Raw genomic sequence first — 14,057 nt, 5'->3', positions numbered from 1 at the left:
AGTTCTCAACCTGTGGGTCACGACCCCTTTGAGGGTCGAACGATCCTTTCACAGGGGTCGCCTGATTCTTAACAGTAACAAAATTACAGTGAAGTAGCAATAAAAATAATTTTATGGTTGGGGGTCACCACAACATGAGAAACTATTAAAGGGTCATGGCATTAGAAAAGTTGAGAACCACTGATCTAAGAGAGCACAAGTGCATGACTACTGGTAGAAAAGGGAGTAGGACTGACCTTCAAGTGGGGAAAAATGACAAAAAATACTTTTAAGGACCTAAGGGGGCAGGTATCCTGGTAATATGCTCTGAATAAGCCACATTGGCCCAAGTTTCTGGACACACTCTGGGGACCTAGGCCAAGTGCCATAGAACACTGGGACATTGAATCCTGGATCTTCAAGAACCACGATAGGCTCCCAAGGCTGCGCCAGAGATCCGATGAGAAACCTCAACTAGGTGACCTGGACTCTACCTAAAACTTACCTGTAACCTGAAGACTTACGACTGAAATTTCATGGTGTTTGAAGAAGCAGAAGACAGCCATACCAAGAGTACTGAACTGTCAGTAGGTGGACAATCACTGACTTACTACATAAGAATGCGCTATAAGCTTAAAACGTATCTTAGGATATACTCTATTCTGACAAATCTGTGACTGACATTCTCAGTAAATATTACACATTTTCCCTGATAACCAACTCCTATTGTTTGGGTAGCCGCAAAAGGATTGAATCTGTACAAGTGAATAATTCAGGTACTGCAATACGGAGGAGTTAGCCTACACTGGCCCAAAATTGTTCTCTCGACAGTGTTTTAAAAAATTAGTACCAGGGGCTAATCAATGACAGTATCAACAAAAGATCTTTATGCTCTATAAGACTCTATCACAAATCAGCAAGGAAGTATTGAAAAGGAGCCAAAGGCAAGTAAGAAAACAGAGAGCCGAGAAAGGGTTTCAGCTCCCACTAAGCCCTAGCTCCAATGAAAGAACAACTAGTTCTTACGTCATGACCCTGCTCGACGCTCGCCTTCAGGAAGGGGACACAGAAGATATGGGTCCTATAGCACAGCATGGCGAAGCAATTAGATGGTGCCCGGCCATCATAAATCTAAGATTTCTTGCCATCTGAGATCTAAAAGGCTTTTTTTCCAAACAAGCAGCCACCTAAGTGAAATGTCATCTTTTTTTAAGTCCTTATGGAAAGAAGCACACCAACATCCATGACCCAAGGATTTGAAAATTATATAATCTAAAACTGAAGGAAGGAATAGAGCCTAAATTTTGAGATTCTGGTTTGTAGATGGCTATGTATGACAGTGGAAGCCCAAGTATGTTAGGCAGGCTTCTCTTTATGATTTTATTTATATATTTATTTTATATTTATATATTTATTTATGTATATATATGGAATATAACAGCTAATTAGTCTACACAGCAGTACAGAGGGTTCAGTTCAACTCACTGCCATGGAACAGTTAAAATACTGAAAGTCCTTCAATTCATGTGGGCTGGTGGGTCCAAGGTCAAGGAAGTAGCAGCAGGGTGGGTCACCAACAGTCAGGAGCTTAGCAAAGCAGCCCCGTGGGATATCGAATGCAAGCAATGGAAGGCAACACAGTATCCACCAGCCTCAAGAGTAAATGATGTACTTACCAGCAGCATGGCAAAGCAGGTCTCGAAGGAGCTTCAAACTCTAGCAACAAGATCCAGTTGTTGGCCTGGTCCACAGGGAGTGTGGCTCACAGGTTGAGGCACAGAACTAGCTAAAGCAGCGGCACACTCTGATCACCAGAGAGCAAGGGGGGCGGGGGGGGGGGCGCACCTTTTAGAGCCATTCCTCTCCTTGCCCTCCAATCAAACTGTGACCTGATTAATCCCACTTGTTTCTAGTGGCCAGGTTGGCACAAGAAACCTACCTATCACACCCAAGAAACATTTGTGAGATGTACACAGGAAGTAAACCTCCGGAGAGTTGCCACTATTTTGCCAAGACCTGCTTTGCCATGATGGAGGAATAGGAAGAAACTGGTTATAATCAGAGAGACTGGAGAGAGGATGATGGGAGATCAAAGTGATAACCCGACTGGAACAGTTAAAATCTTCTACATTTGTTTGTTTTCCATAGTGGGGTTTATCTCAGATGTATTTTGTCATTGTTGAGTAATCCTCTTGAATTTTTGTATGTTTTTCAGTAGATGAAACACAGGACTGCAGAACCTTTAGGGATAGCAAGTAGAAAAAGAGTTCCTGGGGAATACAGTTGGGTAGGGGGAGGCAGAGGGGTACTGTTATCAAGGAGTTCAAGAAAGAAGAGAATGTTTGGAACTGTCTGTGACAGCAATTGCACGATATTGCTTGATGTTATTGAACTATGGAATGATACATGTATCTGCTCCCAATAAAATGGTTTTGAAAATAAAAAGCCTTTTCCAAGTTTTAAATGGTCTTCCAATTTTTAATATTTTTCAAATTATATAATATCAGTATCAGAAAAACTCTTGATGGCTATTTAGTCTATATTTCAAGACTTTCGATGACATGTAAGTCACTGCCTCCTAAACTTCTCCAGTTCATTGTTGGCACTTCTGCTAGAATAACAGCCTTAATGTCAAACACACCCAAAGGGAAAGCAAAACTAAAAACCAGTTGCCAGTGATTCAATACAACTCCTAGTGATGCCATGTGTAACAGAGTCGAGTTTTCATGGCTGTGACCTTTTGGAAGCAGTTCCCTATGCTTCTACACATACGTATATATACATAGGGCTTTAAAATTTTGTGGAAAATCAAATTAAAAGACAATGGATTTTTCTACAAAGTTTTTGAGGTCCCTTGTATATTCTTGTAGCTGTTCTTGTTGTGCTCTATTTGAATTGCATAAGTTATTGTTGTGGATTGAATTGTTTCCTCAAGAAATATTCATCAAATCGGCTACACCAAGATATTCAATTATGCATAATTATCTTCCATTTTGTGATCTTATATAATTATCCAAATGTAAATTCTAATCTCTTATGGTTAATAAAACAGGATTAAATCCTAACCTCTTTAAGTTAAGAAAACAGGATTAAAGGCAGTTATGCTAATTAGGCAGGATGCAAGCTATAGGATCAGGTTTTATTTTGAGTCCATCTCTTTTGAGATATAAGAGATGTGAAAATTGAGCAGGGATGGATGGATTTTAGTACCACCAAGAAAGATGAGCCTGCAGCGGAATATACCCTTTAGAGCCAGGGTCCCTGAACCAAGAATTTCCTAGACCTAGCGGAAGGCTGATGTCAAGACACACAGAGAACTGCAAAGAACACTGGGTCCATAGAGAGTGAAAAGAAACAGGGCCCTTCTCCCAAAGCCAACAGAGAGATAAAAGCTTTCCCTTGGGGCCTAAGAATTTAGATTTCTACCCTCCTTCACTGTGACAGAATAAATCTCTCTTTGTTGAAATCATCCATTTGTGGTAATTATGTTATAGCAACACAAGACAACTAAAACAGTTATTCATCTAAGCCATACTATGTCTTATGAAATAGTCTCTAAAGTTCTTTGAATGTATGGCTTTCAAACTCCTTGCTCTTTTCCCCCAAACTATAGATTTTAGGAAAGTTTCCATTTTCCCAACATCGGAAAATAAAATTTCACATTTGATGGGCTATTATCTATGTAACCCATCAAATTTGTGAAACTTTTTTTCCATGAAAAACTAAAGTATTTGCTTTCCCTCCAATCATTCTTTTGAATAATTCTGCTACTGACTGCTACTGTGGAAATCTGTTATGAAATTGTTTTTCCCAAGGATTATGACCTTGCTAAGTAATTCAAAGTAAAGATCTTCAAAGATATTGGCCAAGTGAAATGACATATAAAAGCATGAGCTCATACTAATGCATTTAAACACTCTAAAGTGCCAAAAGATCAGGACTCGTTTTTCCATGTTCAGTGACTGGGACAACTCTGTCAAACACAGTGACCATACCCTGAAGGACAAGCCAAGACAGACAACAAAATCACATCTCACAGTTTTAACAGTTGAAGTTCACAGTGTGCTAAATGGACTGTCACATTTGCAGTGATTCCCACAGGAATACGTGAAAAGGATGCTTTCAGCTACCTTTTTGCTGTGCTGTATGTATGGGAACATGAAAGAGAAAGTTTTGCAAATTATTTCTCCAGTCTTTGGAGATCATTCTATTTACTAAAATTCCACCAAAATTAAAGCAACTGCCTCTCGCCAGGAACTAGCAAAATAATATTCTATATTACCTTTGCCTTCCGGTCATTTTTTTAAAAGAGGTCAATCAAAATGTTAATCATTTCAAATAAAACAGACTTTCACAACAAGATAGTACAGTTCTCACCATTAAGTTTAGTAATTGTAGTATACATATGTGCAAATAATACACTGACATTCTATTTTATTTTTTTAATCTATGCAATTCTTAAAACATGCAATGGTACTATGTTCATACAACTTGTTAACAAACAGAAAAAGTAAAACATAACTCACCAGCCTAAGTCCCAGAAGATGTCAGTGTACAATTTCCAGTGACTCCCCAGGGAACACGGGCATAATAAATTTTCTGCTCTACTCCAGATACTAAACATGAAATACAAAAATAAACTTTTAACTTGATGAGTCACACAAGTCATCTAGCGATTGTATCAATTCTAACTGTAAAACTGGATGAATCTAGCAGTCGGTACTAAAACATATAGACTATGATAACTAAATAATTAAAGTAGTTCAATTAAAGGAAACCTCAATATTTTGACATGCTAGTTTGTCTATATTCTACTACATAAACTATAGACTACAGAGATGATTAAAATTCAGGGTTTAAATGTGTTCCATAGTTTCACAGTATCCTATGGAAAAAATAACGCTAATAATGAGTCAAAAGAATAGGTCTTAAAATTGGTCTTGCTTTAGATAAATAATCTTCAAAAGAGCATCATTACAACCTCCTCCCTCATATATATTCGCTGTGTGGATGAAATGAGTAGAGGAAAGTGGACATGCTTGATATGCTGCAAGGCCTAAAACACACGTGTCATGTCATTATGAGTAATTAATATTTTGGACTCTACTTATTTTGCCCACAAAACAGCAACAATAAGATCCTTCAGAAAAGGATGCTATGAAGTAAAGATAGGGAGGGGCTCAGAAAAACATAAAAAAGGAGGAAGGGAAGAGAATTTCAAGAGGAGGGGGAAAATCTAAAAAGCACTTTCTTCATTTAGCACACTGCTTAAGGTTTGCAGTATCTCACCAGTGCTTTCCCCCGCTTACCTGGGGAGTACTGTGTAAGAATCTATCTTTATCTTCCACCTCCCCAGTTAATTGAGTCAATTTGTTGAGACCAACAAAACTCCCCAATGTCCTTTTCCACCTGTAAATGACTTCTTTTAGTTGTTGAGTTTCTGCTGCTGTTCTGTTCAACTTTGTGAGAAGGGGCTCAACGGAGCTGGGTTGATTGGATTTACATAAACAGGGGCTTAGAGTCTGAAAAAAAATGGCAACAGTCTAACATGTCTCTAACCCAATACAAACAGCAAGGGAAAAAGAAGAGTTTGTCACCGGATTTACTTCCCCTGCCAGCATGGAAACCTTTCTCCAAAGGAAACGGACAATCACAGAATGACCGTTGTTTGTTTCCTCAGCAACTTGAGCACCTTGCAAGGGCTAACGCATTGACAGGTGCCATTCTGAGAACCCAGCAACGCAGTCAACCCCTGGAACACATCAGAGTTATCTGCACAACAAGATGTGCTCATTTCTTTTGCCACAAACTATTTTCAAACTGGGAAATCAAGAAACTCAAATTTTAATTAAGATGTGATTCATTTTCCACCCATGAAGCCTCTTATTTTAAAATAAATAATAACTTTTGTTTAGCATAACTACTCCACAGTGATTCAAGTGAATCATTTTATTTGTGAAATGGATGATTGAGTTTTAACTACTACCTCTAAGCTTATTTCCTACTTGGAAAAATGTCAGAATCCTGTAACTCAGAGAGAAACATTTATATAAAACCTTTCTAAATCATGGTGTTTTCTCCGTAAAGCTCATAACATTACAGAAAGCAGATTCTGCCGTCCAGTCTGTCTGACCCGGTGACCCTCTGAGGCAGAGTAGAACTGTCCCTTTGGGCTTCTGATGCTGTAGGTCTTGACTGGAGGTTGTCTCCTCTGTGTCCCGTGAGCTGATGGGTTTGAACTGCTGGACTTGCAGCTTGTAACCCAATGCTTAACTCACTATGTGGTCAGGGCTCCTGTTACATGAGAGTACTTTTTAAAATGTAAATTATTAAAAAGCAAAAAGACAAATCTCACTGCCAGAGTCTGTTCTGACGCCTGGCTATTCCATATGACAAGGAAGAACTGCCCCTAAGGGTTTCTGAAATTGTAACTCTATACAGGAGTAGGAAACCCTGGGGGGCTCCCAAGGAGCACCTGGTGGTTTTAAACGGTTGACCTTGTGGATGGCAGCCCAATGCATAACCACTACACCAGGGCTCCAATGATAAAATATAAGGCAATATGAAGTATATCAACTAATACTTGATTATATGAATGCCAAATACAGTTATCTACTTCCACTTAATGTTTCATGGCTACATCATAAAGATATACTGTGTATACTCATGTATAAGCCAAGTTTTTCAGCACATTTTTTATGCAGTTTTCTGTGGTGAAATTAGGTATCTCAGCTGATATCGGGTCGGCTTATATATGGTAATTCATTTGTACTTTTAAAATTTTCAGTAGAACACAGAGAATTTAAATTCTAGGAAAACCTGAATTGTTTCGATTCAAAGAGGTTAAAGTTTTCAAACAGTCTAAAATCTTTCAAATTTCCACATAATTTTGCATCGTATTATTTGGCTACCTATTTTTCTCTTTGAGCTTTTAAATGTACCGGGAAAGTATTTATGCTTTTAAGCATTTTCCACACCCAAAGTGGGAAACTGCTCTTAAATTTCTATCTAGATTTACAAGTGAGGGTGCTTTACCCAACCCATACACTGGAGCTAATGTAGAAGTCTAGGAAATGGCTGGTAATTTCATAGTAAACAAAGTACAGTAACTGATTATGCCGATTATGTCAGTGCCAAGTTAAAAATAGAACACAAACAGAATCCAAGAGGAAAGACTCACAAGGAGAAACCAAGGTGCAGTAGCTCCACCCCATTATGTCACTTTTTAATACATTTCTGACTCTCCTGACTGTTTTACGCATATGTGAGTGCTACCGGCGCATGGCTGCCACGAGGTTAATGAGAAAAGAAAAATGAGGCCAGACTATACTTTCTTTGCCTATAAAGCAATCAACTACAAAACTATAATAAAGGTCTTAGTCTCTGATTCCCCATTTATAACAATGAAAAGACAACAACATAAAAGTCCCCCAAATATCATGCAAATAATAGTGCACACTTTTAGAATACTTTAAAAATCTATAATCTTAAATACAATTGATCTGGTCAATGCTTTGAACATGAAGGCATGATGAATAGGTAAGTCATAAATAGATCTTTTCTCAAGAATAGTCATCAAGAAGGAAGAGAATGGCATGAAGTTCTTACAGGATGGAAGAGTCTACATAAAAATAAATCACTGTCACAAATATAGACTAAATCAGTCAATTCTGACAGACGTAAAAAATGGGAAAGATTATAGGTGTTTTTCTCTAATCACACAAATAGAAAGCCCTATGACATTGTCCTGTAAGCAATAAAATAGGAAAAATTAAGTCTGGCCAAGAGCTGCCAAGCAGGCCTGGGGGAAGGAAAGCTGTGCGTGACTAAGCCAAAGACACCCATTATTCGAGGACTACAAATAAAGCTTCTATTTGAAGCGCTTACAAAGGGTAGCTAGCAAGTGTGTCAAATTTCTCAGGTAAGGTGATAGCTCTCATCACAGGTAAATAAAGAATGCCCTCCAAAGTAGAGACCATAAGTCTCAGTTCATAACTAATTATTTACAGCATCCCCACTAACTCTCAAAATGTCCCCAAACTGACAATACTGTTATCCTACTGAAAAGTAATATTTAACAATGTAAAGGTAATAAATTAAGGGCCGGGGGGCCTACTTGCATAGTGGCTTCCCAAACAAACTGGAGTATTCTTAATGTACATTCAGTCATTCAACAATTTATTTCTTGAGTCCTTTCATCTCCCAATGAGCCTGCTAACCTCAAGGGTGCCAATTCTTAGGGAAAAGGTCAGGCCATCTGCTCCCCTAAGATCTACAACATCAGAAACCCTGTATTAGGTCACTGTGGGTCTGAATCGACCTGGGGACGCTATCGGGTCAGTGTCGGACTGCTAACCTTAAGGTTGGTGGTACAAACCCCCCAATCCCTGTGAGATGAACTAGATTCTGCACCCTTAAAGGTTTACGGCCCCAGAAACCCTATACAGGTTTGCTTTGAGTCCAAATCAACTGGAGGGCAGTGGGTTTACACTCTATGAGCACTGGGGTGAATGCTGAGCCAAGGTCGGAAGGGAAGGTAGACGGATGAGGACATTAATAAATCTTAACGCACAGAACAGAAAGGTAAGTCCAAAGGGCCCTGAGAACCCAGAGGAGAGAATGACGGCTGTAAAAGTGCACAAAGCTCCATACTGTTTATGGAAACGCCTAAATGTTCAGTTTCAACGCGGAAAGTCCTACATTCATGGAAAACAGAAATCTCAAACTTCAGAACAGACCCACTACCTAGGAGCTAGCATAAATCTAGCAATTATCTATCACAAATCAGAAGGTAGATTAGTAAATGTGTAAGTAAATCAATATGAAGGGAAGCAAAATTTCTTCCAAATCTTATTAAGTAGATCACACTAATCCTTAATTATTTAATTATAAAAAGACAAACTTTAAGCAAAAACAGCGTAAAATTCATGAGTTGTACGAAACAGGAGTTTGGTTTGTTTTTTTGGAAAGAGTCCTGGTGGCATACAGGGTTATGTATTGAACTAAAACCACCAAGCTCCAGCTCGGTGGTTAAAACCCACCAGCCACTTCCATAAGGATTCACAGCCTTGGAAACCCTAAACAGTGTGGGTCACTGTGAGTCAAAAGCAATTCAATGGCCATGCATTTGTTTTGTTCCTAAGTGTAGTATCCAAAATATGAAAGGGGGCAAGTGGATGGAATAAAGAGGAAATCTGTAGTGGTTAACTGAAGAGAAATCAATAATGAGAAAAACTTAGGGATAAAAAGTGCACTTTTTAAAAAATGCCACTCAGACTAGGGAGAACACTTTGCAAGCACGAATTTCAAAGATCATTCTAAAAATGAGACCTGGGAAAGGCCCAATACATCTCTGAAGTACTAGAACATTGAACAGAATAAAAACATTTAACTGCCTAAGTACAATACTTAAAAAACAAAGCACTAGAAGCTGTAACCCATGCTTATTTTCAAGGTTCTTACAAATAACCTTATTTAACCATTTGCAACACAAAAAAATAAAATTAGCCATAGTTTTTAAGAAAAGCTGTTGGGGTGTGACTTTTCTGAAACCACTCTTGACCTTTACAAACAAATCACCAACCTGATAAGATAACCTATATTAGGTTCAATAAGATTTTTTTAAAGTTTCTTGTAATATGTAGCAATTTCCTTGAAGTACAGCATACATTTTCTCCCCATAATTGCTGGTGAAAATTAAAACTATTAAGTCATACATTATCATTATGTGAAATTATCCTTTAACTTTTTTGAGGGAAAAAAAAGAAATTTTGTTTCACTGAGTATGACTGACAGTCCTGGGATTGCAAGTGGACAGTCTTTACAAGAAATATCCCTGTAAGTAAGCAGAACCAAAAAAAGAGAGGGGTGCACATGGAGAATTGGCCAACTTTGCAAATGAACACGTAAAACCAACTACTCATTTGGATTGGCTGACAGCAAAACCAGAGTTCCCTCTGGAGCTAAATGCCTAATTTTTTCCCTCCCCTAGAGGTTATAAATCAGAAAGAAAATTTCAAATCCTACAAAAGTTTGTTATTCCCAATACACTAAATAATTTTGTGTGTCAATGTGAACAATGGCTCTCCAAAATATGTAGAAATTCTCTAAGAAAACAAATTCACTTAAGGTCAGTAAATACATATCATATCCTCAAACATTTATCACTAAACATTATCATCTGAAAGTAAATACGTTATAATGTTGGAGATATCACGCACTACACGTAATATTAACACGGGGTCCCTGGGTTAATTCATTATTTCATCCTGTTCGCTTTCAAGTTTTTAATGCAGAGCAAACCCAACTGCCCTCAAGTGGATTCCGTCTCACAGTGATCCTGTAAGACAGAATGCAGCTGCCTCAGGAGGCTTCCACTTCAGTAAATCTCTTTACTAGCAGACTGCCACATCCTTCTCTGGCAAAGCAGCCGGTAGGTGTAACCTTCTATCTATAATGCACACCCTGTTGTATAATAAAAACATTGAGAACACTACAACTCGGTCACTAAACATAATTGTGTCTGCATAGAGTGGCCTTTTATTCATAAACTACAAATACTCTGTATAAACAGTGGCCTTGAATTCATAAAGTATACTTTATTCTTAAGTGCATAGAAAAACAAACTTGGGGGGGGGGTAATTTCTATCCCCCAACTGTCTATCCTGTTCTACAGGGTTGGAAATAACAAAGAAAGCAACTAACATCCCAAATTGCAGAATGGCTCATCTGAGAAACGTAATTAGACCACAGTAGCTCCGGGAATGGTGTGTAAGAACTGTTCTTTCAGCTAGACGAAGCAAGCACATTACAAAATCCTGCTGTCTCCACTCTTCCTCCTTAAATGATTAAAAAAAAACAAACTTCCCAGGCCGTTTTACCTGTGCACCGTAGTCATGCACATAAATCCTACACGCAGAATGCTTGCTCGACCCAAATCACCAACCCAGCCAGGTCCAACCGGCGTGGGTGGCGAAGGAGGGGTCCCCAAGGATGCGGAACACTTACAAGGGGCAAAGGATGTGGCCATCATTCCCTTCGCCTTCCCAGCTCCTTCTGGCAGAGATTTGCAGATTCCACCACTAGAGAGAGTTTGGCAGCTTCACAATGGGGCCGCCAGCTCAAGGTCTGACTCCCGCCCAGAAGCCCTTGGCCGCCCGCTTCCCGCTCCACCCAAAGTCCACCCGCGACAGGTGGGGCGATGCCCAAAGACATCTGCTGCTTTCGATTCTGGCCAGCCCGGGCGCCCGGTCCGAATCCACGCGCGCGCGCACCCGGGCCCGCCGGGCCCACCCGCCTCCGCCGCACGGGACCGCAGCGGGCGGCGGGCGCTAGGGGAGCCTCGCCCCCTAGAATGCGGGAGGGACGGCCGCGGCCCGCAAGATAAAGCTCCCAGGACGCGCCCAAGCGCGCTATCGGTGCCGGGCAGTCCTGCCGCCCGGGCGGCGCGGCCATCCGGCCCGCGAAGGCTGCTGCTCGGCGGCGCGGCCCCCAGCCCGCGGCCTCGCGGTGCGGGTACGGCGGCCGAGGCAGCCAGCGCGAGCGCCGACGCGCTCCGACTTCCGCAGCGCGGCGCGGCCAGGGGCGTCCGGGGGCGCCGGGGCCCCGCACCGCCTTCGCAGGCGGCGCGCACGCGGGGACACACGCCCCCGCACACTCACTCAACACGCGCCGCACACGGAAGGCGTCGCCGGCCCCACCCCTGGGCCCGGGAACCGCGGCTCCCCGCACCGCCCCCCCCCGCGTGGGCCCCACCCAGTTTACCAGACTCCAGCTCCCCGCGGGGGCGCCCGCAGGCGAAGCCCACCCCGCCGAGGCCCGGGTACACCGGGCCCCGAGCCGCCCATTCGCAGAGGCCGGGACTCCCTCAGCAAGCACCACCCGACACCGCGCCCGGGCCGTGACACGAGGCGGAGAGGAAGGGGCGGCGCCGCGCGCTGGGCTGGTACCGGGTGAACGGTGACTGGGGCACCCCCACTCCCATCACCACCCCCTTTTCTGCAGCACAAAAGGTGGTAGACCGAGCAGCCGCGCCATCCAACCTACCGGTGGCCCAGAGCTCCACCGCCTCCGCCGGGCCCCGGGCCGCGGAGCCTGAGACAAGGGCAGCGGAGGCGCAGGTTTGCGGCGCCGGGAGCCACGCAGAGGCCGCCCGCGGAGCCAGCCGTGTGCCCTCGCTTTTCCCACCGCGCTCAGCGCCGGCTGCCACCCGGCGTAGTCCCCGCCCACTCGGCCGCCTCCGCCCCGCCCCCCCGGCCGCCTCCGCCCCGCCTCCTTCCCGCCCCGCCCCCGCCCTCCGCCGTCCGGCGGCGTGGGCTCGGCCCTCCGCCGTGGGCCCGCCTCGGCTCCCAGCTCTCGGACTCGGGACGCGGGGCGGGCGGCGCGGGAAAGGCGCCAACGGGCTCGGAGAAGTTGGGGTGTGGGCCGTGACGGAAGAGAGGGGGGACCGCACCTCGCTCTCCAGCCCGAGCCCTGCGCGCCGGCGGGAGAGCTCTAACTGGCAGGCCGGGGGACAATCGTGTCCTTGCCCGCTCAGTGGTGCGCTGTTTGTTTACTTGGGAATGTCAGTTAAAGAACTCCACACTGCGCAGAATCAGTAGCCCGGGAGCCTGTGAAAGTACAAATTATAGGGTCAATCTTAGGAAACTTAAACATCCCCCGTGTGTGTCTTCAAGTTCAAATTGAGAAGCATTTGGATTTAGCTATTTTTGAATCTGCAAAGCTTGAACTTTTCTATTGTAAGACATTATTTTTTTTTTGTCATCAGAATAGTCATTTCCCGATTCTCGGTCACACCTGGGGCCAAACTAGTTGTTAGCTGTAAGACCACTGACTGGTATTTATTTGACTCGCACTGGGTCCAGCTGACCCTACAGGACAGAATTGTTCCCGAGGGTGTCTTTCTCTGCTTTAATCATTTTATTGGGGGCTCATACAATTCTTATCACAATCTATACATTCATCCATTGTATCAAGCACATATGTACATATATTGCCATCCTCAAAAATTTGCCTTCTACTTGAGCCCTTAATATTGGCTGTTCATTTCCCCCCTCCCTCACCATCATCCCTCTCTCGTGAACCTTTCATAATTCATAAATTATTATTTTGTCATATGTTACACTGTCCGATGTCTCCCCACCCTCCTCTGCTGTCCATTCCCCAGGGAGGAGGCCATACGTAGTTTCTTGTAATCGGTTCCCCCTTTCCACCCCACATTCCCTCCACCCTCGCTGCTCTCACCACTGGTCCTGAAGGGATCATCTGTCCTGGATTCCCTGTGTTTCCAGTTGCTATCTGTACATCCTCTGTTCTAGCCAGATTTGTCTGTTTATAGCAGAGGTGGCGGCGATGCAAATCCAAGGGCTATAAGGCCAGTGAAATCTTCAGTACCAGCCAACGCCAAAGAGAAGCCTCTCAGCCATTGCATTAGGGGTGAGGGAACTGTTTGGACCGGATAGCCCTTGAATGATATTCTAAATATACAAATCGCCCTTGACAAAGAAAAAGTTTCCCCACCCCTGCATTATGAGAACAGAATTCTATATCTTTGCTCCCACAACTGACTGGTGGGTTCTGAATCACCGACCTTTTGAGGTTGCAGGAAAATGCTGAAAACACTTTGCACGCAGGGTTCCTTCACCATTGGGAAGTAATCAGTTATGATCCACATTTCAAATAGTAATCAGTTATGATCCACATTTCAAAAACGTGGGAAGCTTAAGTAGTTTTCTCACCATTGCACACCTCTCCAGTGCCTGAGGAAGAATTTGAATATGGTAGGCTGTGTGTCAACTTGGCTTGGGCCATGAGTCTGTGGTTTGTCAGTCATGATGCAGTCATCCCTCATGATGAAATCAACTCTAATGTCATCACTATCATGATGAAATCTGCTATAAGCTGCTAATCAATTGATCAAGTGTTTTCTTTCTAGTGTGGCCTGCACACAATATTCAGTACATATGAAAATCCTACTGAAGCTTTGCTGCTTTTTGCTGCATATGGATCTGGTATGTGGCTCATCATCGTCTGACCTCCAGTTCATTGGACGTTAGCTAGCCGCCTACCATGTTGGCCTG

The 14,057-nt window shown here is 43.1% G+C and overlaps 1 protein-coding gene across 3 annotated transcripts in view; it reads right to left on the bottom strand.

Annotated features, from left to right (window-relative positions):
- MACIR (macrophage immunometabolism regulator) overlaps positions 1-12,177 on the bottom strand; it is a 31,514-nt gene extending 19,337 nt beyond the window's left edge. Inside the window, exons 1-3 of one of the 3 annotated variants that reach the window (XM_075541358.1) lie at positions 11,743-11,882; positions 10,987-11,060; positions 4,506-4,595 (exon numbers count right to left, since the gene is read on the bottom strand). The gene's annotated coding sequence lies outside the window, so the exon portion shown is untranslated. Of the gene's footprint in view, positions 1-4,505; positions 4,596-10,986; positions 11,061-11,742; positions 11,883-12,024 lie in introns of those variants that run through there. The other 2 variants (XM_075541357.1, XM_075541359.1) reach the window with 2 other exon arrangements.
- Positions 12,178-14,057: the final 1,880 nt, after the last annotated feature.

The sequence above is a fragment of the Tenrec ecaudatus genome, chromosome 2 (assembly GCF_050624435.1).
Source record: "Tenrec ecaudatus isolate mTenEca1 chromosome 2, mTenEca1.hap1, whole genome shotgun sequence".
NCBI lineage: Eukaryota > Metazoa > Chordata > Mammalia > Afrosoricida > Tenrecidae > Tenrec > Tenrec ecaudatus.
This window is presented reverse-complemented; position numbering and strand designations above follow the sequence as displayed.